Below are 27,789 nucleotides of genomic sequence, written 5' to 3'. Positions count from 1 at the left end.
CTCGCCACGCGGCGCCGCTCCCCTCGCACTGCCTTCTGGGCTCTGCGCAGGCGCTCTGGTGGGGCCGCCGCGGCCGCCGCCTGCGTGGATGGGTCGCCACCGCCTGGGGGCAGTACAGCCGCCGCGGGCTCTCGGGCGGCCCCGCAACCTGTGGAGGTCGCGCTGTAGGTGAGCTCGCGGCAGGGGCCTTCTGCTTCGCTTCTGCCATCTTGGCAGGTTTATGTTTTAAATACGTTAGTTCCCTTTAGGTAAAGGAGGAAAGTGTATGAACGTGTTCTCTCTATGTATACTTGAATTTTTCTTTTCTTTTCTTTTTTTTTTTTTTTTTTTTAAGATTTTACCTAAGCAGGCTCCATGCAGGGAGCCCCTTGCGGGACTCGATCCTGGGTCTCAGGATCACACCCTGGGCTGAAGGCGGCGCTAAACCGCTGAGCCACCCGGGCTGCCCTATACTTGTAATCTTTTTTTTTTTTTTTTTTTAAGATTTATTTATCTATTTATGATAGACACACACACAGAGAGAGAGAGAGAGAGAGAGAGGCAGAGACACAGGCAGAGGGAGAAGCAGGCTCCATGCACCGGGAGCCCGACGTGGGATTCGATCCCGGGTCTCCAGGATCGCGCCCTGGGCCAAAGGCAGGCGCCAAACCGCTGCGCCACCCAGGGATCCCCTATACTTGTAATCTTAAGGAAGAATTCAGTATTTTTAGATTCCAGAAGTCAGCTATGGTCATTGAAACTCTAAACTGGCCTAGCTCTATCCAATAGAAGTGTCGCACAAGGCACGTTAGTTTTCTAGTTTTCAGTAGCCAAATTTTAAAGCGTAGAAAAGAAACAAGTGAAATTCGTTTTAGGAATATATTTTACTTAGGGGCGACTGGGTGGCTCATTCAGTTAAGGGACTGTCTTGGGCTCAGGTCCTGATCCCAGGGTCCTGGGGCAGAGCCCCATTATGAGGCTCTCTGCTCAGTGGGGAGCATGCTTCTCCCTCTCCTTGTACCCCTCTCCCCTGATAGTACACACACACTGTCTCTCTCTCAAAATAAATAAATTCGTTAAAAAATTATAATATTTTATTTAACCCAATACATCCAAAATACTAACATTTACACAATATAGCATTATTAATGAGGCATTATTAACGATGTGTCTATCACGTTCTCCACAACAGTAATGTCGATGTAATAGTTAAAGCGAAATGTAGTCCCATTAAAGCAATAAAGATTTATCAAGGGAAGAATGTTTTAGGGTGTTTCAGTTTTTCACTTGAAGTTAGAATTAAATAAAATGTAAAGTTCAGTCCCTCCAGTGCATACCTACATTTTAAGTACGCAACAGCTTCATGTGGTTAGGAGCAACCGTCCTGGATTGCACAGTTCTAAACTGTCTTGATGATTGGAAATTAATGATTTTCAATGGAATCAGCATGTCACTACTGGAGATGTTCGGGTCAAAGAAATATCTCCTTCAACAGAGAGACACAGTTGAGAACCACTAGTCAAAATGAATTAATCAGTTTTGTTTCAGAAACATTTATTAATTTTCAAAACAATAAATCAGCTAATTAAAATAAGTATTAGTAATGCTGCTCATCTTAAAATCAATTCTCTCATCATCCTGCCAAATAACAGTACTTTCAAAACCTCTGAGTATAAAATCCTATTTTATTTAAAAACATTTATCCTTAATGTGCTTTTACTTTCATATGCTCACTATACCAATTATTAAATTTTATTAACATCCCAGAACGTTGGCCATTTGATCTATTCTGAGTCATCAGCCTCCCAGAGATTGCATTTTTATCCCTGTTTGAACCAGACTCTGTAGTCTACTACTTTCAAGTACTCTCTACCCACAACCTACAACCACGTTGTTATCTTGGCCTTTTATTACACTGGATCTGTATATCACCATCAGAAAATCATTCACTCCATGCATTTGATTTCTCTGCTTTTATATGTACACCATTAAGCACTGCTGGGAAAAATCATATCTCTGTGCCCAAACAAGTCTCCTCTGTTTGTGTTTAGTCACAATCCCTTTTTTAGTTCTCATTTGCAAATTCTATCAGCCCTTCTACATAACAGGCTCTCCAACTCTTTAACATTTTCCTTTTTCTCCATTCCATTCCCATGCTCGTGCACACCTCCATATCCTTCCTTAGTAGAGAAAATATATCTTCGTAAATCACAGCAAATATAGAATCTAAGCAACAGAGAAATTCCAGTGTCCTACCTTTATCCACAAATGAGTTTATCTTCATATACCTCTCTACCTCCTTGTTTTAGATCTCACAGATAGAAGTGCCAAGTTATCTGTTTAAAGTTTACTTTGGGGGCACCTGGGTGGCTCAGGGGTTGAGTGTCGGCCTTTGGCTCAGGTCGTGACCCTGGGGTCCTGGGATCGAGTCCCTCATGGGGACTCCCACAGAGAACGTGCTTCTCCCTCTGCCTGTGTCTCTGCCTCTCTCTCTGTGTTTCCCATGAATAAATAAATAGAATCTTAAAAAATAATAAAATTTACTTTGAACTTCAAAAAGACTCTGAACCCCTTCAGAAACCTTTTTCTTCAGTATCATATCCTTTTGTTTTCTTACCTTCAAATCCTCTCCATTGTGTTAAAACAAACAAAACAAACAAATCCCAAATTTTTTGTATGTACATTATCCTATCTTTATACTTTTCTTCACAAGTGTTCCCCAGGAAAAAATATTCTTCCTATATTGTATGACTTTCTTGATCTCTTCCTGATTCTCAGTTACCTTTCCACCTGGCTTATATCCCTACAACTCCACTGAATCTGCTCTCAGTGAGGTCAAGGTTATCGTCCCTTATTCCAGATGCAGCTGACACTTTTAAGTACTTACTTCACCTGACCTGTCTCTGCCATCCGAATTAACTCCTCTTTATTCCTTTGGCCTTCCTGATACTGCTCTTTGCTAGATTTTTCCCAAATATTTTGGCCACTTCTTTTCAGTCTTTGTCATTAGATCTTTCTCTTATTTCATATTAAGAAATTAAGAATTTTAGGGGCACCTGGGTGGCAGCCAGGTAAATGTCTGACTCTTGGTTTCAGCTCAGGTCATGATCTCAGGGTCATTAGACTCAGCCCCGAATCAGTACTCAGTGCCAAGTCTGCGTGAGATTTTCTCTTCTCCCTCTATCCCTCCTGCTTGTGCTTTCTCTCTCTCTCTCTCTCTCAAATGAATAAATAAATCTTTTTTAAAAAAGAAGTTAAAAATTTTAGTAGTATAAACTTCTAAATAACATTCTCAGTAGTATAATAATGAAAAGAGAACATGGTGGTTTTCTTCTTAATATCGTTCAGCCTGTTGACTCGATGAAGAAAATTCACCAAGCCAAATGAACTGATTTGCTTTACCAAGAACTTATACTCTTGGAAATAAAAACTCTATTCTTCAAATGTGTCCTGAGAGAAAGTTATGTAAAAATCTTAATAGCGATATAATCAGACTATTACTACACAATTGCACCATAAAGAATATCAGTCATGGATATAATCATAGAAAATTGCCAGACAATTGCAACATTAAAATGCATCAATCACAGATACAATCACACAAATGATTACAATCAGTAGTAAAACTTAAAGCAATTACAACTTTTTAAGGAATTATTATGTGGGAAAATTATTTAAATAGCAATACCATGTTTCTAACTTTTAAATGAATGCAAAAGAATGTCTCTGATACATGAATACATCACGAACAGAAAGGCACTTCTGTGATAACCTCCAATTTCTTTCAAACGTCCTGGCCACTTAAATATCAATGTATCTAAATGCCAAATCTCAATTTGAAAGAAAAGGCAGCTACTCAAATGTAAGAAATAATGTACACTGGTATTTGAAAGTTGTAATCGTATTCTATACAAAAATGCTTTGTAAATTCTAGAAGGAGATGGCATCAAAATTTTAAGTCATTTAGTTTTCTAAACGTTACCATCTAACTGTTGCAAATAGCTATAAGAAATGAGTAACACTGTATGAAAAGAATATGATTTAAGAAAAAATTAGATGACCAGAAACTTATAAAGGAAAAAAAAAAGCATGCAAATCACCCTATTAGAGGTCACAAATGATTTTCCTTTTAATTTATTTGTTTTTTGCATTTTTTCTTTATTCCTATTGACAGAGGTCAGAACAAACTTAGATATGTTTCATTTGAGCCTCCTTGCTTAAAAAAACAAAAAAGAAAGAAAATCCTGTTCTGTTGAAATTACCCAGAGCAAAATTGCCACGGGCATATTCTAGCCAGATAGTATCCCAGTATGAGAGCCATTTGCCTTGTTTAAAACTCCCAGAAAGCACTTCAATACTTTCATCAAGCAGGCAGCCCATCCTGTGATGAGTTGATTCATGCCTCTGGCCTAGACATAAGTGCTATGGCTAAATGCACTAATAATATTTAGATCTTCAAAACTAGAAAAAGCTAAGATTTCAAGAGTAGTATAAGATTAGACTACAGGCTCCACAGAACACTACTTCAGGATACAAGTTGGCTCCAACTTGTTAAAAACTATTAAACACAAAGCCTGGAAAATAGCCAATTAGGTATTTATTTTCATTATCACATATATTATTTTTAATGTAAAAATGGAAAATTTAAATAAATATAAAGAATCCCAAATTCCTTACTGATGTAGTAATTTTCTGAAAGTATCTGAATTCTTTACTCAAGAAAAAAGGAGAGTTGTATGTGAATAGGGAAAGAGAAAAGGCTATAACAAATTTGTTATATATTACCAGTTTAAGACTACCAGGACAGAGGATCACCAGGAAGTAGAATTTATGGCCAGAAGGTCTCATGGAAGCTTGCCAAATACAGACACAGCTTAGGTCAAGATAATTCATGACATCAATCCTGCATCAGTCAATAAGCTAAAAATCTGTATTTTCTTCTCTTTCTCCTGTCTCCTGCTTTGAAAAAAACCCTTATTCCCACAGCCCAATTCGAAGTTGCTACTCTTATCGTCTATTCAGCTACCTTGATGGCTAAATGGGCTTTCTTGATCTACCTTGAGAAAATACTGTTATGTAAGGAAATAAGCATATAAGTAATATATAGCGTATAAGCAAATACAGAATTAGTTTCAAATGAGTAAATTACTAGTAAATCTTTGTTTTAAATTCTACACTATCAGAAACAAATTCCCTTAGCTATGATTTTTACTTCAAAAGGAAATATATTAAGCACATAAACTGAGTGTTTTGCTTTTAGAAAATTAAATATAAAGCTGTATACACTGAAAAATGAGACATTAAAAAAAGACCTAATGCTGGAACTTGGAAACATAAATTCTTCAAAGGCCTTCAGATGAAAAAGACAATTTCGTTCACTTTCTCCTCTCTTGAATATCAGTGCTGTCATTTATTTAAGGCCACTAAACTAGCTTATCAGTTTTTTCATGTTACTTTCCATTGGCAAACATAATTATGTGCCCAGTCCTTAATGGAGCTTTGTTTATGTGCCAGGCATTTTACCAAATGCTTTGCATATGTTATCTCATTTAATCCTTCCAGCAACCCCTTTGAGAATTCATCATTTTCCCTATATTACAGATTAGGAAATTGAAGCTTGGAGAATGAGTAAAACTAATTGTCAGAAAAGGTAGAAAGCAAATCTAAATCTGTCTGACTCCAAAGCCTGAATTCTTAACCCATACAGTAAATGTCCTTCATGAATGACTAGGCTAGTTCAGCTTAGCTCTTAAGAAAAAATAATCCAAGTTTCCAAAGCACATTGCAATATAACTAAATACAAGAATTTCTAATAATTTGAAAGCATTAATAAACCCAAATTGAGCAACATTTTAGAAAGTAGCCAATTTTCTTCAAAAATATCAAGGTTATAAAACACAAAGAAATTCTGAGGAACAGTCTGCATTAAATAAAACTAAAGAAATATGACAAGTAAATATAAGGAGTTATCCTGGAGTGGATTCTTGATGAGGACAGGAAAAGTAGCTATTAGAACATTTTTAGGGGCACCTGGGTGGCTCAGTACATTGTCTGCCTTCGGCTCAAGTCATGATCCCAGGGTCCTGGGATGGAGCCCTACCACATCTGGTTCCCTGCTCAGTGGGGAGTCTGCTTCTCTCTATTCCTCTGACCCTCCCCTTGCTCATGTTCTCTCTTTGTCTCTCAAATGAATAAATAAAAGCTTTTTAAAACATTTTTTAAAAAAAGAATGTTATTAGAACACTGGAACAATTTAAATATGGATCTTTGACTCTCTCTCAAAATAATAAATAAAAGCTTTTAAAAACATTTTTTAAAAAAAGAACATTATTTGAACATTGGAAAAATTTAAATTTGGACTCTGGATTAGATAGTAGTATTGTGTCAACATTAAGATTTCTCCTTTTTATAATTGTACTGTAATGTATAGGAGTTTTTATGCAAAAAAAAGGAGTTTTTATGCTAGTGTTGCAACTCTAAATTTGATATTATTCCCAATTACACCAAAATTAAAACTGGCTAATAAATAAAAATAAATAAATAAGGCAAATAGGAAGAAAACAATCGAATGATAGATGAAAGTTTATAATTTTTATATTCTGACAAATATATACTCTATGGTGAATATAGAAGAAAATTCAGAAATATTTTAACTACTTTATTACTTGAGGGAAAAATACTATGGATTCCCTGTAGCATATCTCCAGGGGCATCATAGTTGATTCATATATTATTATTTTTTTAAATTGAAGAGAATCTCTCAGAGTCTTATGTAAGAAGATTTGGTTAATACTTTAAGAGTTTATTAACTTATGCTCAACTAATCTTGAATTACAATGTAAATCCCTTGAAATAATATTGATAGTCATATAAATACTATAAAAATTCATTGCCACTGTATTTTAAATATTCTCCCTTGATATTCTTAATCCCCATGTAATATAGACCAACGCTATGTTTTAACAAGAGTGGAAAGAATACTGATTGCTAATGGTTTTGAATGATACTTTGCTTCAAGCAAAGGCTCAAGGTGAGAAAAAGTAAGTAAACTAGAACTAAAGACTATTTTTCAAAACTATAAAAAAAATATATAAAGATGTAAAGATATACCTCAAACTGTTGCTAGTAAAGTACATCTAAGTGCATTCAGTAGCATATTTTCTTTAATTTTGGGATGAATATGAAATTATTTTCAATTTTAAAGAAGTGAAATGAATCCCATGTTGGTAATGTACTTTAAACTTCTATTTAGGGAACTCAGAAAACAGTTAGACTTTATAATTATATCTGAGTTTATATTATAAGATGGTCTGAGTTTAGTAGCTGGTACTTTATAAAATTACACATACTAGACTATTTGCTCTAAAATTATCTTTTAAAACTGTTTTTCATTTAAAGATTTTATTTATTTATTCATGAGAAACACAGAGAGAGAGGCAGAGACATAGGTAGAGGGAGAAGTAGGCTCCATGCAGTGAGCCCCATGTGGTACTCAATTCGGGACTCCAGGATCATGCCCTGAGCCAAAGGCATATGCTCAACCACTGAGCCATCCAGGTGTCCCTCTTTTAAAACAGTTTTGACTAGATTTAGATTATCTTATGTCTTTAAAAAAGATATGTGAAGTAAAAATGTCAAAATGTCTGATATATCTGGTTTCAGAGAATGGAAATCTCTATTTTCATTAAGTTGGATTTCTTTCAAAATTAATTTTATAAATTTCAAGTAATAGTTCATTAGAAGAGTATCATTGGAAAATGAGCTGGTATTAGGAGAAAAGCAAAGAGTAATTGTTTATTCCCAAATATTTGTTTTAATTTTCTATAAAATGCTGATATTTGTGAAATCTGGAGTCTGAGGCTTAGTCAGGATCTTCAACCATATGTGTAATATTTTAACATCTCTAGAGTCCTAAATCTATGACAGTATGATATCTAAGGATCCTTTTAACTCTAAAATGGATTCTCATACATATCATAGAAACATTAGCAAGAGAATATTGTTAAAGTCAAGATTATTGGGTTGCTATTACCTGAAATCTGCCAAAAGTAACTTGAGCCAAAATAAAATTGAGAGGGGCACCTGAATGGCTTAGCATCAGCCTCTTGATTGCCTCAGGTCACGATCTCAGGGTCATGAGATGGAGCCCAGGGCTCTCTCTTTCTCTCTTTCACCCTCTCTCTCCCATTTAGACAATATATTTTCATCTTTTCTTCTCTGTGCATATCTACTTCATTTTTATTATTCTCACCAGACTGCCTTTCTCTTCTTTTCCATCCACCTGCCCAAATATGTTCTACACAACTTTATCCTAACATTAGTCCTTGATAGAATAACCAACTAGGGTTTCAGATCCCAAAATCAGGAGAAAGCCTTGTATGACTGTTACAATGCAATTAATGGTCTCTTGGGCCCTGGCCCAATCATCAAGGCTATTGAGGCATAATTTATAATGGCCAGACTCCCACAAAGAGGTTGAGAAGCTGGGAGAAAATAATGCTCAATTCCCTTGTCTCTTCATATATGATTCCCAATAAATAATGATACAGTTAAATAATTTTTAAAATTTTCTTGGACACTATATTTAGTAAAGGGAATATTTGACACAAGCTTTCTAAGTTTGTGGAACCAGAAGGATCACCATTAATAGATGACTGATATTAGCTGTCCACAGATGTAAGATTCCAAATTTGGGGAGCTGAGTCTTTAGAAATAAATAAAGGACTAAGTTCTCCATACTGTGAATTTCTTCTCAAACACTTTCTGCAGTTATTCTGATCTACAGAAATAAAATGTTAAAAACTCTGCTGAATGTTCTAATATTATCTTTCAGATACTTATTCTAAGATAATTTTATGATTCTCATATTATTCTAAGAAATTTTTAAGGTTATTATGCTTCAGATTCTTAGATGTTCTTTTGATTATTTTATCTACAAACGCACTTGTTTTAATTTTACTTTTAGAATTTATTGTTCTTATTAGCCATGTCAGAAACAGTTGGTGACTTAATCAACAATCATCTCATACCCTTTTCCCTTTAAAAAGAATAAAGTTTAAATACCTGATGCTTTGGGACAAGAAAATATTAATTCATCTAAAAATAAATCTTGGTAAAATTACATATGATTTTATGAAATCTGGACAAAGACATGAAGAAAAAACAGTAGGTTTGGAGCAGAGACGGAAAGTAAAGGTTCTGAGAAAATTTACATCATTCTAAAAAGGGACCTCAAGAAAAGGACATTCTTCTGTCCTTGACCATTTCTTACATAGAAACACTCTTCTCCAAGTGTGTTTAGACTATAAAGAAGCAAATCTGAAAACAAAATTCAGTATGAGAATTTGAAGTTTAATATAACCTGTGTCTTAGGGGCATGCCTGGGTGCCTCAGTTAGCATCTGCCTTTAGCTCAGTTCATGATCTCAGAATCCTAGGATGAAGCCCCAAGTAGCTCCTTGCTCAGTGGGGAATCTGCTTGTTCCTCTCCCTCTGCCCCTCCCCCTGCTCATGCTCTCTCTGTATCTCTCTCTCTCTCAAATAAATAAAATCTTTAAAATATCATGTGCCTTTTTGAGAACAATAAGTCATGGGAGTAACCCAACTTGGACTTTTTGTAATAAGAGACAATAATTCCAACTTGTATTTAAGCCAGTGTAAGTTGTGTCATCTGTTATTTAAGCCTCATCATTCTATCAATTTTATCCAAGCAGTATTTTTAGTAGTTTTCACTTACTTGTGTCTTTTCTTGTCCAATATTTTATTTTATTTCATGAATTTTATATCACTGCTTCTAGGGGAATAGATTGAATAGGGACAAGGGAAGTACACATTGAAGATTTCATGTGAAGGGCAAAAATGTATAAGAATAAGAAAATCTGTTTTTTTAAAGAAAGAAAAAAGGCATGATATTATCAGAAGATAAATCAAAACTTCTTTGCATCTGCATCTTTCCCTGATGTTTCTAGCAGCAATGTCCACAATAGCCAAACTGTGGGAGGAGCCTCGGTGTCCATCGAAAGATGAATGGATAAAGAAGATGTGGTTTATGTATACAATGAAATATTACTCAGCCATTAGAAACGACAAATACCCACCATTTGCTTCAATGTGGATAGAACTGGAGGGTATTATGCTGAGGGAAATAAGTCAATCGGAGAAGGACAAGCATTATATGGTCTCATTCATTTGGGGAATATGAAAAATAGTGAAAGGGAATAAAGGGGAAAGGAGAAAAAATGAGTGGAAAATATCAGAAAGGGAGACAGAACATGAAAGACTCCTAACTCTGGGAAACGAAGTAGGGGTGGTGGAAGGGGAGGAGGACGGGGGAGTGGGGGTGAATGGGTGACAGGCACTGAAGGGGGCACTTGACAGGATGAGCACTGGGTGTTATTCTGTATGTTGACTAATTGAACACCAATAAAAAAAATTTATTATTAAAAAAAATCAAAACTTCTTTCCTTGAAATTAGCACTATCTGTTAAAACTGAGCTTCAATATGTTAATAGAAAAGAGAATAATTGAACTGAGAAATCTAATTAGCTATCTCAAAGTCTCATTGCCAATCCAGAGTAATTTTTTTAAAGCATTGAATCATCAGAAAAGTAGATTTAATTCCATAAAAAGAAAACAAACAAGGAGAATCAAAACATCTCAAGTGATAAAAATTCTCTCTAAAAGAGAGTTATAAGCAACTTAATTAATTGACTAATTAATTGAAGTAAAACTTCAACACAATATTCCAAAGTGAATTAAACAACCTTAAGTTGCATAAAAAACCCTTGAATTATAAATTCCAAAATTCAGAAAACAAATGAATGTTTAGGTTAATTCACTATGAAAATACTTTTTTTAATATTAGGAGAAATATTAACATGTCAGCAAAATGAGAGTTTATCAAGCTCAAGCAGTAAATTAAGAAAAAAAAACAAAATCATCTTGAAAATATAAACTAAAAAAAAAACTAAAAAAAGAAAACTAAAACAAAACAAAAAAAAAAACAAAAAAGAAAATATAAACTAAATGGTATAGTCTCCATAAAAGAGGAAACCTTAAACTCTGAAGTTAATAAGGAACATTCAGGAAAAGTATAATAACAACTAAAAACAAATCAAAATAATGAAAGAAATATGTTCAGAGAGAAATTGATCTAATAGAAAGACAAAAAAGATAAAAAATATACATAACCAGAGATATTAAAGAATAAAATGAAATAATTGAAAATGTTTTCAGCCATAATTCAAAAATTGAATTTATCATCATATACCAAAAAAAAAAATCCCCTTTAACTCCAATATCTTTTTTTTTAAAGATAAAGGAAATTATCCTCAGAAAATTCAGGCAAAAACAGTGTTTGATAGCAGTGAAAGAAAATCTGATGGCATGAGAATTTTACATGAAGACATGTAAACCAAAACAAAGGCAGGATAGTTTCATAACTCAAGGAAAGAAAGTGTGAGCTAAGGACTTTACATCCAGCAGAATTATTTTTCAAATGTCAAGTTCACAGAAAACTGTATAATCATGTAAGAACTCCAGGAATACTCTATTATGAGCATTCCTATGCAATCCTTTACCAATTCAGTCCAGTCAAGAGATGATTGGAGCTAAATAAGTCAGTCAGAGAAAAACACTGTATGATTTCACTCATATGTGGAATTTAAGAAACAAAACAAATAAACAAAGGGGAAAAATAAAAAGAGAGAGGGAGGCAAACCAAGAAACAGACTCTTAGCTATAGCGACAAACAAACGGCTGGTTACCAGAGGGGAGTGAGGTGGGTGGGGGATGGGTGAAATAGGTAATGAGGATTACGGAGGACACTTGTGATGAGCACTGGGTGATGTGTGGAAGTGTTGAATCACCATATTGTACACCTGAAACTAATATTACACTGTATGTTAACTAACTGGAATTTAAATAAAAACTTTAAAAAATAAATTAGAGATAAAAAAAGAAAAGGCTGAATTAAAACACCATTTTAAAATGTGAATTATTTTAAGAAATCATTGCATAGGAAAAAATTAAAATGTCAGATCTTTGAGATAATGTATAATGTGTTAGAGATATTTAATTTTGATTATAATTATTCTGTGAATCATTTGTTATTCTCATTCATTGTCATGGGCAGAGACTGTGGTGAGAAAAAATTATAACAAGACCTACTTAAAAGGTAATGGGAAAAAATAACCTATTATTATGAGGTAGTCTTACTCCTTTAAACATGTAATTCCCATTATAGTAATGGAATAATGATAATACAATGAGCATAGTAAACTCCTTTTGCTGCAAAAAGAGAGAGAGAGAAATAATTGGAGAAGATTTAGCAAAAGGGCTCTTTTGAGCACTAAATATATTTAATTTGTCTCTAATTTAATCTCTAAGATTAAAACAAATCCAAACAATACTTGAAGAACAAGGGTAAGAACGAAGACAAAACAGCCATTGAAACAAAAAGGTTTAATAATGTAATGAGAATACTTTGCACAACCCTCTGCAAATAAATGCCCAAACTTTGATGTAATAGATAACATGTCAGCAAAATATAATTTATCACACTGGATAATAATAGAAAGTTTAAACAGACAATTTCCATAAAATCAGACAGAGAAAAAGACAGAAAGAGAAGGAGACAGAGGAGAGGGAGAGAAGCAGAGACGCAGAAAAAGTGAGAGTTATTAAAGTACTACTCCTGGAGAAAGGTACCAGGTCGAAATGATTCCAAAGGAAATTCTATCAACACTTCAGTAACTAGATAATTATAATGCTGCACAAATTATTACATAGCACAGAAAATTAAGAAACATTTTAAAATATTTTTAGGAAACAAAAATAATATTGATTCCTAAGCTGAAAAAATTATCACAGACTAATTTTACTTACTAATATCAATCCGAAAATCCTAAATGAATACTGACAAATAAAATGTATTACTACATTAAAAAATAATATATCATGATTAATTGAAACTTAATAAATGCAAACATAGAAATTAATTTATGATACTATATTGACAGATATGAAAAGAAAAAAATATATAAATATCTCCATAGATAAAAGCATGTGATAAAATTCAACATTCATTTCTGATTAAAATTTACTCAATAATATAGAAATATACACACATACATATAGCACTATATATTCAGCCCTAAAGCCAGCATCTTAACGTGGAAGAAATAGAGGCATCCCCATCAAATTCAGGAACAAGGCAACAATAGTTTTTATCCCCACTCTTACTTCAGAATACATTTTAAGTATTGCCCATGAAGTTAGATTAGAAGAAACAATTAAGATCTGTAAGAATCAGAAAAGAAAAAGAGTAAAAAATGAACAAATAGATCATAATCTAAATACAGAAAATAAATCCATACAATTACTAAAGAAAAAAACACAAGTGTTTTTGTAAGTAAGAAGTAATAAATAATAACCTTATTCCTTATAAGCTAGGGGGGAAAATCTAACTATAACTCAAAATTCCAATACGATAAAATGAAATATGAAAAAAAATTCTGGAGACACCTAGGTGGCTCAGCAGTTGAGCGTCTGCCTTTGGCTCAGGTTGTGATCCCATGATCTGGGATTGAGTCCCACATCAGTCTCCCTGCAGGGAGCCTGCTTCTCCCTTGCCTATGTCCGCCCCTCTCTCTGTGTCTCTTATGAATAAATAAAATCATTAAAAGAAAAAAATGAAAAAAAAATTCTGAATGCTCTCCTTTCCACCTTCCATCTCCCCAAAAGAAACATTTTTTTTAAATGTTTTATTTATTTATTCATGAGAGACACAGAGATTGAGAGAGAGAGGCAGAGACATAGGCAGAGGCAGAGGGAGAAGCAGGCTCCATGCAGGGAGCCCAACGTGGGACTCCATCCGAGGACTCCAGGATCAGGCCCTGGGCTGAAGGTGACTCTAAACCACTGAGCCACCCGGGCTGCCCCCCAAACGAAACATTGAAACAAAACATCTATCATAGAAGGAAAAATATTTGCCACACCTATCACAGCTAAAAGGTGTGATTTAAATATTTAAATATTTAAAGAACATTTTAAATTACTAGGGAAAATAATAAAAAATAAAAATAAGAGCAAAATAATAGCTTACAAAAAGAGACACCAGAGCCATACAAGTGACCTTTAAACATACAAAAAGATATTTAATCTTTCATGATTTTTTAAAAATGTGTGTTAATCTCTACTTAATCTATACTAAGAGTCCATATGTTATTTATCAGATAGATAAAAAAACAAAAGTTTGGAAACACATTCTATATGAAAGCAGTGGGAACAACAACTTTATGTATTGCTGGTATGAAATACAAAATAGATCTAGCTCTGTGGGAAAACTCTGGCAGTATCCAACAAAACTTCCTACGTGTTTAGCCTTTCTCGTAAAGATCCCACTTTAGGAATTTACCCTTAAGAAACACTTACAAAAATACAATTTAAAAATATAACCCACAAAATAAGATTGACTGAATAAATGACTGTTCACCACAAAATAAAGTATTATGCAGGTTTAAACAAAAATATAAAGGAAGTTTCTATGAATTCACTTGTAATTTCCAGGACTGGCTCTTTCATGGAAAAAAAAAAAAATTAAGTTCAACAGAGTATCTATATAATGCACTGCTTTTTTGGATAAGAAAGATGAGTAGAAATATTTAATAAGTAATGCCATAATTTTGAAAAAATAAATACAAGAAGCGAAAATCTGAAACCAATGAAATTGACTCCCTTCAGGGCTGGTGACAATGGCATGAAAATGGATAGGAGTAAAAACACTGGTTGCTTGGAGAAATGCTGATTCCAGGGCTAAGGCAAGGAAAATGTAAATTAAGGCTAGGTCTCCTTGTCACAGAAAATAAGGAATTCCTTTAAAAAATGATGAGAACATGTCAAAAAGATCCTGAAGCAAGCTTGAATAGGCTCCCGCTGGCCAAATAGAGGACTGTTCGGATATTAATATAAATAAAAACATAATTCATTGAAATAAGAAAAGAATTAAAGTCTATATTGTTGTTAAATAATTACAATTACAAAGCAAGGAAAACGAAAAGCTCTTCCTTATAGACAAATATCAATTTAACAAATGTTGAAAAAATTATAGAATTTAAAATGTATTATTTTTCACCTCTCAAAATAATAAAGAAATAATGAGTGCTGGTAATATTAGTAATATATGCAGAACATGATGGTCCTATCCCCATAAAGTTTCTCCCTACAAATTATTTACTTGAAAGAACTTGTGCAATGAATGAATCTGAGAGATAACACATTATAGAAATGATCAAGCTACATGTCACCGATAATAGAACAAATGACATCGTATTCTGTACAGAAGACAAAAAAAAATCACCTTTGTGGTATACCTGGAAAAACATGTTTAACTTCAATCAAATTATGAGAAAAAAATATCACTAATCCATATTGAGGGGCATTCTTCCTATTTAGAACCATTTGAACTTCACTCTGTTTTGAGATACTGTTAAGATGCTGTCAAGACAGTGTCTCCCGCCCTGCGATCTACTGAAAGTCAGCCCTCGACACAAGGGTTTGTAAAAAAAAAAAAAAAAAAAAAAGGAAAAAAGATTAAAAAAAAGAAAAATTAAGAAAAAGAAAAAGACAGTGTCTCTCCTACTTCAATTAGGTGTAATAAATTTACCTTTCATATAAATTAATAGTTAACAAAGCTTTACTTTATACAGACTAAAGAAAATAACTAAATACAATGTATTATTCCTAATGTACTCTTCATCAAAAAATCTATTAATGATTTTATTCAGATAATTGGAGAAATTTGAATACAGACTATAAATTGTTATATTTTTCAATGTTATATTTCCTGATCGTAATAATTTTAGTATGGTAAAGTAGAAGAATATCCCGACTTTTTGAAAGTACATGCTGAAATATTTGAGGAAGATAAAGCAAATGTAATTGTTATCCTTTGGTGAATGTGGTATTCTTACAACTCTTACATGTATTTGAGTTTTTCAAAATAAAAAATTGGGAAAATAATGCAGAAAACTAGGTAGAGATATGAATATAACTGTACCTCAAAGTTTTGGTTTTAAAATTCCTTAAATTAGAAGATTTCTAACATTTGAGTTCTTTTTTTTTTTTCTGTTGTTGTTCTTTGGCTTTTAAACTTTATTTCTACATTATTTGTTAAGCTTAAATGATTTTTCTTATTTTTCAAAAATCATTTTAAAACTCTGACATCTCAATTCAAAAGTGACTCTTAAGTAGTCTTGGGAAAAGTATTCATAGCTATTTTTGAGTTGTTTTAAAAATTCATATTAACAACATTGAGATTTTGTTATCTTACTAACAATTGAACCAAAATACTTCCAGCTTAGAATATGTTAAAACATTTATGAGAAATAATCTTTGACCAAAATGTAAAAATATCACTTCTAAGCATCAGCAAGTCTCTCTTTTTCACTTGCCTTATATGACTCACTTAATGGATAAATTGCTCACGCCCTGTGTTTCCTGCTGATTAGAAGTTGCTACTAGCATGATGCACATGAGAAAAATCTAAAATGTTTTTCAGAAACCCACAGAGCAATGTTTTTCCAACTTTGTAGAACATTGCCAAAAATATCTACCTGAATCACAGGCCCCTGGAATGGATATCAGAACACATCACAACACTTTTAATTCATGTCATTTCATTTTTCATTTCATTATAGAAACAGCCCACTTGTAGGTGGGTTAGCTAAAGAGCATACCAACCAAGACCATCTAAACAAACAGAATATCTAGCTCAATTTGTGAACTTTTCAGCTGAGGAAATTTATATAAAAATATAGAAATTGATTTTTGTTTTGCACAGGCAATGACTGAGGTGGTGTGAGGACAAAAAAGTTCTGGAGCTTTCTTTATGATATCCCCCCCAAAAAAGATTCCCAGTCATTGCTTAGCATATATAAAACTTTACCTAAGATACTATAAAATTCCAGCTGAAAAGGGAATCAGCTTGTAGAAATACCAGAGTCAATGTTAAAAAGTGGCATGGTAAGAGACATAAGCAGCACAGAGGGGTTAAGAAACCAAATTGAAGAAATGTGCCTATTTCTTCTGAGTATTTTAGAATTCATACCTTATGATTCTTACAATCTATTTAAATAAACTCAAAGGATTCAGTAGATGAAGGCATGCAATTTTCCAAACTATTGTGCTAATTAATTTTATCTCATGTCTGGGAGCTTCACAATCACTATTCCTTCTGCCATGGAAACATTCTTTTAATTAACATCTACTCCTTTACCACTCGAGTTGTGGCCCAGGTCTGAAAAATCACTGAGTAGTCTTGACTGCCTATATCCAAAAGATCTTATATTACATAGTACATTCCTTTCATAATGGCCTGGAAGTCCTGAGCTACTTGTCTGTTTGGTCCAACGCTTCCGTGAATAAAAAATGTGTGTTACTCTGTTTAAATTCTTAGTACGTTGTCTGCAGCTCCAATAAATCTTTGTAGAATGGGTACATGAATGAATGGGTAGACAAATGCCTCTTTTTTTTTTTTTAATTCCAGTATAATTAACATAGTGCCAAATCTTGGCCAACTCTTAAGGTTATGGAGATACTCTGCTATGTCTTCTTTCAAAAACCTTATTTTTTTGGTTTACTTTTTACATATTAGATTAATCCCGAAATTGAATTTTGTGTATGGAGTGAAGTAGGTGCCTGGATATAATTTTTCCATATGGATATCCATTGACTCAGTTCTCTATATCACTGCAATGTCACCTGTGTAATAATAGACTGTCTAAGTGCAATTTCTTTCTTGATTCTCTATTTTATTGGCCTCATTGGTCCATTTTATGGCAACACTTTCATTTCATCCTGCTTCTCACCTCTCACTTCTGAGTTCATTATACCTCTTTTCAAAAAGCCTTTTAAAAATCCTTTCAGTGGGGACAGTGCCTGGCTGACTCAGTCAGTAGGGCTTTTGACAATTGATCTTGGGGTTGTGAGTTTGAGTCCTATGTTTGTTGGGTATAGCGATTATTTTCAAAAATCCTCTCAGCGGGTTTTGTTAGTGGAAAACTCTGCTCATGTCTGAAATTTTTTTCTTCAGATATAATTGACATGTAACATTATAGTAGTTTCAATTGTGCAGCATAACAATTCAATATTTGTAAATATTGTGACGTGATCACCACAATAAATCTTTTAACATCCATTACCACACACTGTTGCCGATTTTTTCCCCATGGGATGAGAATTTTTAAGATTTTGCACCTTTCAAATATGCAATATAGTACAAAAAAGTTTTTTTCTTTATCCTTACAGATAGCCTAGCTGCCTAGTTTTAGAATTAAATTCTCCCAGTATTCTGAACATATTATTATTATATGCTGGCTTCTTTTAGTGCTACCAATCTAATGCTGTTCTTCCATAAACAATGTATTTTTCTCCATCCTTTAGATCTTCTCTATTTAATATTCTGTTGTTTCTCTTTTGCTTGAATTCCTATATATGATCTTTCTTCTTTCATTCTTTCACTTTCTTTCATTCTCTCTTTCCTTCTTTCTTTCAACTTCTCTTGCCTCCAGTGTTTCCTAAATCAGAGGATTTCTGTCATTCATAAATACTAAAATTATCAGACATTATCTTTTGCATAGGCATTTTTACTTTCTGTCTTTAGCTAAGCTAAGGAACATCTACAAATTGAATGTTGAATTTATCAATCTAATAGATGTCTTAGGTTTTCTATATCTTTATCTCTATATTTCTCTTTCTGAGTAATATATTTGGATATATATATATATATAATAACATAAATAACCATCTTATCAGTATAGTTTTAAAGAAAGTATCTTTTAATTTCTCAAAATCTTTGACTTTTTTCAAAACTATAGGTCTTTTGGTCATGTATCTTGCTCAATACCTATTTTTATAAATATTTACCTATGATTTTTTTGTCATTTTAAAAATATTTAATAGTTTTTTTTCCCAATATTTCTATTAGGTAACAGGATCAGAAGATAGTGTTACTATGAACCTACTGACTCTTGCTTATATTGTATTGTTTCTTTGTGTTTCTTCATATAATCTTGTACTAAACTAATCTTCACTGGAGCTTTACCTTTTGGACTCTTCAATAGCTTGTGTTAAAACAGACCTTTGGTACGTTTTTTGTTTTAATAGTCTTTCTAGGGGTTTTATGGGCCTTGAACACTTTTGTATTAATTCCTTATCTGAATGTTACCAGATCTTACAGGTAGGGTAAATTGAAATCTCAAACCTATATTTATGAATTATAACAGGAAAACAATTCAACCTACAGGACACTAAAAATAAAAAATAAATCAATCAATCTTTCAAGTCATCTCTTTTTTTCAGGGGGTGGATTTTTTTCTCCTAGCCTACTACTTCTCTACAGGTAGTTAGTTGAGAGTTCTGGCATTAGTAAGTTAGCTAAATTGATTCTCAGTTACAACTCTCTTTTCTGTGTCTTGGGTTTTAAAACTCAATATCCTAGTTACTCATACTGGCTACTCTCAGGATAACAAGCACTGGCAAGGCTCAGCATCAGCTCACATCTTTTCTTCTCAAGGTATTTTTTTTTTCTATTTGATCCTTAATGCTGTCCTTTTTTCCTAGTAAAGTCAGCCATGAGTTTCTTTAAATGTTCATGTATTGTATTATATATGTTTTTATCTATCATTCTTTCTTTCTCTTAAGGTTTTTCAGGTAGTCTAGTTTGCCATATTGCTGGAAGTGGAAATTTCCTCCACATCCAAAATTTATGTATTATCAATATTACTTCATATTTACTTTTTATTAAAAAATTCTTTGTCATTTTAAACAAAACCAAGATATTTTAGCTAACATGTATAGCTTATCCTTTGTTGTAAGCATTAAGGAATAATTCTCATGCTAAAGTTCCAAGAAAAAAAAATGGCTGAACCTCTGTTTTTACATTATACTTAAGATTTGATCTGTACCTTTCCAGGTATCCCAAAGTGACCAGGTAACACATTCTAAATATCCAGAGAGAACTCCCTAGCTCATGTCACTTTCTCACTAAGAAAACACAAACCAAAAGAAAGTAGTCTAGTTATGAGTACTGTTTTATCCATTATCAAGGTACTCCATTGTACTTCCAAACAGATTTATATAGCCAAGGGCAAAGTATGTAGGAAATAACAAATGCAGTGAAATATGTATAAATGTGAATAGGTGAAGGAAACAAGCTGCACTCATGAGGAAACAAAGTCTCCAATAATTTTCATTCTGAAGATTTGCTTTGACTGTTTACTATAACCAAATGCCACCTTGTCAAAATAGCTTCATCTGAGTACCAGTGATTTATTCAATATTTACTGAATATATACTCTTTTCTGGTCACTGACGATACAAAGATGAATAACACCATAGTGCTTAGCCTTAATGTTCATAGTCTCAGAAGAAGAGCCGATGCGTAGCCAGAAAAACACGTTACGCTGTAAAACATACAGTATTGGAGGACAAGCTTTGTTAAGGTTTGGGCATTAATCAAAGTGGAATATGAAAGACAGCTTGGTTTTGGGGAGGGAAATGGACATGAGGTTTTAACAAAGGAAATGATACTATGCTGAATCTTCAAAGACAATCATACATTTGCATGACTGGAAAGGCCACTTCAGATAGAACCAACAGCATATGAAGAGCTCTTTTAAACTAGAAACTATGAATCTGGAATACTGTTTACTTTGTTCTTGATAATAGTGATGAATATTAATTTCCCAGAATGCCTACTCTGTTGACAATAATAAATGTTCCTGGGCATTGTGGAAAGAGATTAGAGAATTTCTGTTAATGTCCATGAATTTATAAAATAAATAGGTGATATCCATACTTTCATAAAGTTTTCATTCAAATCAGAGATAAAAATGTAACTATGAAGAATACAAATTATATATCAACAACTTTGTCAGATAGAATCCCATTATGCTAAAGTATAAAAGTATTAGAGATATATTTGAGTGATACATAATAGACTAAATAAAGTATAGAAGCCTTAGGAAGGTTTATGATCAAGAGATGAATAGGGCCAAATAATTGAAAAAGAGAAAACAGCGAGAAGCTATATAATGGGAGTTGAGACAAGAGACACAACGGAATGAGCATTGCAGGGCAGAATAATGTAAGAGAGATTAAAATAGGAAAGATTTATTTTTTCTAGTCCATCAAATCCTTTGTATTATAAAGTATTTTTACTATCACAAAAAAAAAGTTCTTAAAGTTGTTGGGAACAAATGAATTGGAATGAGGAGTGATGAGTATAGAATAAAGGCAAAAGAAATTATACAAAGGCCAAACCAGAACAAGCCACAGAGTAGACTTTTTAAATAGGAATGCACCCAATATACAAGTCATATTTCCCTGTGTAAACTGTGGGAAATAGATCTTAATTTAACTAATTAAAAAATGATTCACCAAAATTATTAAAATTGAGTCTTCCATAATAAATAATGAATCAAATAGATGATATAGATTAATAGAGTAAGAGTAAGACCTCAGTGGACTAGTATTAACCAGTGGATTCTTCCCATAGAAAATGAGATTAGAAGTAGATTTGGTATAGTTACATTACATGGATTGCTGGATAGGAGGGAGAAGTATGCAAATATGTGAAAAACAAAATCCTGAACTAGAACATTGTGCAGACAGCAGTATCCTGTGAGTAATAAATGTCAGTACATTCACTTGATTCAATTAAAATTGAAATGCTAGAAGAGAGTGTAACTAGAGGGGGAGAAAATTTTATTGGGGTTTTTAATGCTAACCTAAGTGAGAAATAGTATGGAAAACAGAGACTAATGTAGACTTTAAAACTTCAAGCAAAGGGCAGCCCAGGTGGCCCAGCGGTTTAGCGCTGCCTTTGGCATGGGGCGTGATCCTGGAGACCCAGAGTCGAGTCCCACATCAGGCTCCCTGCATGGAGCCTGCTCCTCCCTCTGCCTGTGTCTTTGCATCTCTCTCTCTCTCTCTCTAATAATTTTTTAAAAAGAAATCTTAAAAAAAAAACTTCTAGCAAAAAGGTAAAACTAGGGGCACCTGGGTGGCTCAGCGATTGAGCATCTGCCTTTGGCTCAGGTCGTGTTCCTGGGGTCCTGGGATTGAGTCCGACGTCAGGCTCCCTGCAGGGAGCCTGTTTCTCCCTTTGCCTATGCCTCTCCCTCTCTCTCTGTGTCTCTCATGAATAAATAAATAAATTCTTTTTTTTAAAAAAAGGGTAAAACTAAAAGGGGAGAACCAGGATAGGAGAGGAAGAAGAATGTGCCCCAAAAGAATATACAACAACTAATTTGAATTCCACAATAAAGAATGTGGTTTTCAGAGATGTGTGTTGCACAGAGAAATGAGTCCACAAATACTGTGTAAATGCTTACCATTATATCTTGAGTCAAATATGCATTTTACATTTTCAAAATAGAATACCTCACAACTAAACCAAGTTTTAAAAACTCAAAGATTGTGTGATATTAAAGTTAATTAGAAAAGTATTAATGTGCTTTCTGTCTTTATATATTTTACTTTCACTTTGTTGGCCTAAGGCATCCCCTATCTATAGGGAGAACACAATTTCTTGGATGAGAAATGAAAAGAGAAAGAATATTAATTTTTAATTTCTGGGAAGCAGATAGTTACTCAGATAAACTATAATAGTCTTGCACATTTAGCCTATTGTATGAAGATTCCCCCCCCCCCCAAATATCCTGGTAATCATTTTGCATTCTTTCACATTTGAAAGCCCAAGACTGGCTGGTGTTACTGGATCTCCTTTAGAAGAGCTGTTATCTCTTCCACCTAGAAGCTGCAAGGCAGAAGTCTTGCAGCTAGATAGCTGAAGGAGGTCAATATAAAGGACATGAAAGAAGAGACTGCTTTTTCTAGACTGAGAGTTGGTATAAAGAATAAGGGAGAGGAGATCAAGAGAGTGATATGTGTGTCCCTAAATTCCTCTCCTTAGACTTTGGCTCCAAAAGGCCCCTAATAACCCAGGATACTATGGGTTGGTCAGGAAGCTGACCACTTACCAAAGGATGCCACATGGGTACAGGATTGGCAGTTCCCTCTGATGTCACAGCTATTTAAGCCACTTCCACTGGCTTATGTATCTATGTGCTATTGTAAGAGGGGAGGAGAAGAAAAGCAGATTGATCACTACATGAAGGGACCGATTATAACATACAGTGGAAAAGTTAAAAGACATTGGGCATTTACTTATATTTCCTCCCATGAAAAAATCCAAATTAGCTTAAATACAAAATAAATACCTGGCTTTTTTTTTTTAACATTTTGTTAATTTATTCATGAGAGACACAGAGAGAGAGGCAGAGGGAGAAACAAGCTCCCTGTGGGGAGTCTGATGCGGGACTCTGTCCCGGGACCCCAGGATCACAACCTGAGCTGAAGGCAGATGCTCAACCACTGAGCCACCCAGGCATCCCTATGATCCAGCTTTCATTGTAATTAGAACTACAAGAGATTACTATGTCCGAGATGTTTGATGTAAAAAAATTATCTGGGAGTATCATTTCTTAAATCAATAATGAAGAATCAGCTTACAGGAGGACACTTTATGATATTAAAATGTTAATGATTATTCTTATCATGATTATATTTACATTGCACTTTTCTTCTGAGAACTCCAAGGCATTTGCACACTTAAACTCATTATTGCCTTTGTATTAAATAGAAAATGCAACTGATGAATTATTGAAAACTACACCTGAAACTATGATGTACTATATGTGGGCTATGAATTTAAATTAAAAAAAAGAAAAAATTCAATACCCATTTAGTCAGAAAAATAATTTAGTTGTTCTGTCAGTTAGTAGTTTAATAATATGAAACAACAGTTTTTCTGATTTGCTAGCAGTGTTTGATACTTTTATCAGTTAATATTTTTTATGTTCTCAAACATAACTTTTTTGGTAAATAATTTGCAAATGGAAGGGTTCAATTAAATAAAGTATAAGATACTTAGTTTGAGCAGTATTTCCACTGCTACACATTAAAGAAAATTAACTACTGATCTTTTTAAATGTTCATGTTGATGGGATTTATGTCTAAGTCTTATAGGAATGTCAGATTGAAGCTAGCAGCTAAGTTCATATATATATACCTAAATGTATATAAGAATCTTTGTCAAAGTGTGGTCCAGGTCTGCAAGGTCCTCCCAACCATCCTAAAACTGATACTTTATTACAGATACAATTTATATAATGGTAATGACTATTCTAGTTTAACCCTAATTTACTTTGAATAGGAAAAAATAAATCAAACATCATCTATTCAGTTTCTCAGCTAAATTGGGACAGATTTTTCCCACTCATTTCTTTAAAAGGTCTATGTTCATACAGTATAATTATTGGAGGCACGAGTGGGAGAGTGTTCAGTGGAGGGCCTTTTGTCCCCCTGATGTGGCTTATGGATCAGAATAAGGAAGGACAGTTATCCAGGCCAATTCTTAATTTCCTTGTTATTTCAACATTTTATGTGAATGGTGGTAGGAGCTATTACTATAATTTACTAAGTATATTATTTCATATAGTTATTTTGAAGCTAATTATTAGAAGAGCTAACATATGCATTTGTACAGAGAAATTTTCTAATTGCATACATCAGTTTCTTTAGAATGTTTTGTACCTATATTTGAACTTTTATGGACCAGTAAATATACCAATTTGAAAAGTATACACAGGGGTGCCTGGGTGGCTCAATCAGTTAAGCATCTGCCTTTGGCTTAGGTCATGATCCCAGGGTCCTGTGACTGAGCCCAAAATCAGGCTCCCTGCTTGGCAGAGAGCCTGCTTCTCCCTCTCCTTCTGCTACTCCCTCTGCTTCTGAGCTCTCTCTCTCTTACCCTGTCAAATAAATAAAATCTTAAAAAAAAAAAAAAAAAAGAAAGAAAGAAAGAAAAAGAAAAGTATGCACAAAAAAATCAGTCCTAGTTCTAGCCCAATCATTCTTCTGGACACCTGCACAGAGGAAATGTCCAATTAGTGCTAAGTCAGGCACATGGGTCATCATCAGCCTTGCTGAACTTGACCTGCTGACCTAGCTGTGAGGTTCATGCAAGTCTCATAACAGCTTTTCAGTCCATCACATTCAGTGTTTGAATAACTGAAACCTTATTTTACTTTTCTTCTGAGTTCCTATCTACTCAGCATCAGCATCCTTTTGTAGGAATGAAAGATAGTTTAGGAGTGAGAGATGTCCTCCTAAAATAATTTAAGCAGAGAGTGAAATGGAGTTGGATGCATGAATCCAGAATTGCTTCCACCTTCAGAAGGAGCAGAAGGCTTAACCAATTTGTGTATTAAGAGAAAGAAAACTCTTTATACATGAAGCTGCACCACACACGTACAATCTCAGAGACAGGGCAAGATTTCTGGTCTCTGGTTTTTATTTAATTCACATGTGACCTCCTACTTTTGAGTCTTACAATCAATTAGACTGTAAGCTACCTAAGGGCAAAGACTTCTTACTCATCTTTAAATCCTCAACCCCAGGCTTAATGCTGGCACTTGTCATTCAGCAAATATTTTATGAATTAATAATTGCAGATTTTGAGCCCATAGCAAAGCAAAGAATTGTCTCCCCAGGGAGCATTCCTAACCACTTCCGGTTTGGTGCTGCCCAATTTGGTTTAGCAAATGAACTCTTAAAATTTTTGATATGCCTCAGTTTCTTTTAACAGCTCAGGTGTCAGAAGAAGGAATCCAAGGAGATACCAAATGGCCCCCAGGAGCTTGAACAGCCATATGTAGGTATCTCTTGAGCTCCTTGAGCTTGCTGCTTTCTTGCTGTCTCTGAAAGTCATGGGTAAGTCCCTCTCAGATCCTGAATCCTACCTCTATGGCTTTTGCATTATGAGCTTTTAGACTTTATTTGAGCATTCTGCGTCCAGTGTGAGGCCTCAGGTGAATAAAATCTTGAGGCTGAAGTAGGTTAGTCTTACCAAAGATAATCCTGAATTGCAGTGGCCATAGTATAGAACTTTTAAACATCTTAGATAAGCTTATCCATTTATGAGGTACCCTCGAGGCAAAGGGGTTTCAGCCAGGCACTCACTATAAAAAGCAGAGGGAAACTTATTTTTCCTCCTCTATAATCTCTGGTGACCAGAATGAGACCTGATGGGACATCCAACTGGCTCCTGAGCCTGCAGATGGAATCCTGGGAAATTGGCAGAAGCTGGCAAAGGCTAAGAATTCTTGCCAAAGTCACCTCTCCCAGATCTCTGTCTTTGGTACCAAGATGAGAGAAGAAGGTAAAATTTCACATTGCCCTCTCTTTTTCAAATTCAGACTGGCAGCAAAGAATACTGGTTAAGGATCCTTTCTCTTCTAGGAGCACCCTTGAAGAGAAGTGTCACACTTCTTGCTTGTCACACTTTGTGTCCTGATAATTTGGCTTGGCAACCATCAGTTTGGGGGCCCCAATATATGGCCAGACAGATATATGGGCAGCACCCCATATTTGTGGCTACTCATGGCTGGACAGAAATAGGGCTTGCCCTCCAAATCTCCTCATAAATGTTTTTAATATTATGAGTTATCATGAATTCATTCACATTCTATAAACCATTCTAAAGAGTAATTAACTTGGAATTCAAGAAAATTTTGACATAAAGATGTACAAAATCAAATATGTAATCCAATTGCTTTTTTTAAAATCACTTCCAGAATTGCATCCTAGGTATATAGTCTTACATATTTGGCTGTACAATACATGTATTCTTTTTGAATGATCGTGTATGTCAGCCTATAGAACTCACAAATAGATTTTTTCTCTTTTATCACTGTATAGCAAATATTGTTGTAAAGCTAACTGTCTAAAGTAAAGCCTACATATCCAAAAAGAATAACTTCCGAAGTTAGAAACAAAAGACGCTAGAATGTGACCTTTTGTATGAAAATTATTCTTTATTTGCAATCTTCCCATCTCTTGTCAGAACTCAGCTGTGGCATGTGTTCCACCCCCCACACAAACGTCACTTTATCACACGATGCTCCCATAGCATAATAGTGATAAAGAGGCAAGACAGATTTATGTCAAATCAAAATAATTATTAATGAATGTAAATGTAGCCTAAATACCTATGACAAGATATTCATGTCTCTCTCTAATTCAATCTTATATAAGAATTACTCTTTTTAAGAGTATATGCCAGCAGCCTTTGCTTTGTACAATCTTTTAATGAGCAGGACTATTGTTGATATTCCTCTATCAATTTTACCATCTATAGATTATATAAAAATCCCACCAAAAGAATAATATCCATACTTTAATAAGAGTTTATTTAGATTCATAAGAAAACCTTGAAGCCCTCAATTTTTTACTAAATTTATTAGCTTTCTTTCTTTTCAGAAATACTGTGTGCTCCCTGAGGCTGAGACTGTTTCTAACTCATCATGGATCTCCAGGGTTTGGCACAGAGGAAAGACTTCATACATATTTGTTGAATAAATACACTTTTTTTTAAATAGAAGGATTTCTTACTTGTCCGTAAAGGATGAAATTATGTATTAGCCATGTTTGCCTTTTGAAGACAAATATACAAGCCACTGTTCATTTGGTTCAGTCATTGTGCAAGGCCAACCTATACAACTAAGACAAAGCTTTCAATCTGACATAGTTGAGTTGTCTGTTTATCATTTTAAAGGGAATTAAATGTCAGTTATGCCTAAACTATCTGCATAAGTTGATTGGATATGGAAGACTATAACACAAATCAGATAATCACACATATCCTTATATTATTTTGCCAATATAGAATCGAATATCTACTGCTATA

At 34.0% G+C, this 27,789-nt stretch overlaps 1 long non-coding RNA gene across 3 annotated transcripts; it reads left to right on the top strand.

Annotated features, from left to right (window-relative positions):
* Positions 1–77: 77 nt before the first annotated feature.
* Positions 78–27,789, top strand: LOC111093229. Of its 3 annotated transcripts, none has more exons than XR_005380896.1 (4): positions 78–168; positions 25,690–25,814; positions 26,118–26,262; positions 27,363–27,789. It is a non-coding gene; the product is annotated as an uncharacterized LOC111093229 (long non-coding RNA). The 3 variants fall into 3 exon arrangements; XR_005380895.1 differs by having other exon boundaries at positions 81–168; positions 25,677–25,814; XR_005380894.1 differs by lacking the exon at positions 78–168 and having other exon boundaries at positions 24,917–25,814.

The sequence above is a fragment of the Canis lupus genome, chromosome 29 (assembly GCF_011100685.1).
Source record: "Canis lupus familiaris isolate Mischka breed German Shepherd chromosome 29, alternate assembly UU_Cfam_GSD_1.0, whole genome shotgun sequence".
Classification (NCBI taxonomy): Eukaryota; Metazoa; Chordata; class Mammalia; order Carnivora; family Canidae; genus Canis; species Canis lupus.
This window is presented reverse-complemented; position numbering and strand designations above follow the sequence as displayed.